Source organism: Protopterus annectens, chromosome 9.part0, assembly GCF_019279795.1.
Source record: "Protopterus annectens isolate FY-2018-M chromosome 9.part0, PAN1.0, whole genome shotgun sequence".
In the NCBI taxonomy this organism is placed as follows: Eukaryota; Metazoa; Chordata; order Ceratodontiformes; family Protopteridae; genus Protopterus; species Protopterus annectens.
Genome location: NC_056743.1, coordinates 1,173,710,100 through 1,173,711,367, shown reverse-complemented (window position 1 = coordinate 1,173,711,367; position 1,268 = coordinate 1,173,710,100). Strand labels below are relative to the sequence as shown.

Genomic DNA, 1,268 nt, shown 5'->3' with positions numbered 1-1,268 from the left:
AGGACTCAAGATTACTTTTTCTCCACTTTGTCCAGAAAACAATTTTCTTCATTTCAAAAGTGGAAGAAAAAATTTCCAATTAAATTCAACATAAGTTGCTCCTTTCATGTCTGCAGCACGTTCTCAAAATACTCTTACAAATCCCAATATAATTATCTTAAATAGTTAACAAGACTATGTTAAACCAATCTGGAGAGAACTGCCCTTCATATGCAAGGGACCAGTAAATCAACCAACAGCCTTTACTAAAAGGACAACCTTTTTAAAAATGTTCAGTAATAAAGGAGTTAAAAACGTAAGTGGGAGGAAAATCTGAAATTTGAAACCAGAATGCTGGATTCAAGCAGTACTGCATTTGTTTGGACTAACTACCAGATTAGATAAAATGCACACACACACACACACACACACACACACACACACACACACACACACACACTACCAGATTAGATAAAATGCACACACACAAACCCCCCCCACAACTTCCAAATTACTTAAATTTCATGCTGCATTCATCAAAACGACACTGTACATAAACGTGCTTTGTCTAAAGTGCTTACCACTGTCATCTGTATTAAATAACGTGTGTATATATAATTTTTATTCATCACATATATATTTTATATGATTATACTAACACAAGCAAAACCTACAGAATACTGGAACGTATGCTACAAGTAAACAAATACAAAATGAAATTATTTCACTTTCATCATTCATGCCAATTAAAACAGTGAATGATACACACACATGAAGAGACAGAAAAAAAGGGACAGCAGACATACAGCCCGGCTAGCTCAGTCGGTAGAGCATGAGACTCTTAATCTCAGGGTCGTGGGTTCGAGCCCCACGTTGGGCGATGTAATTTTTTTTTTTTTAAATAAAACTGGCAGAAAAATATGATGTATCATAGTTAAGCTATGCATTCCATGGAAAATTAATTCCAATCAGTCAGAGATAACAGTCATTAATAGGCTTAGCAATTACAGACACCAATCACATCAACATAAATGCACTTTTTCAACACAACATACCAGGCAGCAAAAACTACGTCAAATTAAGAGCTCCGTTTCAGTTTCATCACCGATTTCATTAAAAACATGCTAACACTTATGAGGGAACACCAACTCATGGAAAGTACAGAAAATAAAGCGTAGAAAGAAATAATTTTGCAAACAGATGAAAATAAATACAAGGGTGTGCAAATGTAACTTTTCCCCCCATAATGCTGTACTATAGTATTAAATAAGACGGATAATCACAGCTTG

The 1,268-nt window shown here is 34.9% G+C and overlaps 1 non-coding gene across 1 annotated transcript; it reads left to right on the top strand.

Moving 5' to 3' along the window:
* The first annotated feature begins 786 nt into the window (after positions 1-786).
* On the top strand, positions 787-859 carry TRNAK-CUU. The gene has a single exon. It is a non-coding gene; the product is annotated as a tRNA-Lys (tRNA).
* The last annotated feature ends 409 nt before the right edge of the window (positions 860-1,268 follow it).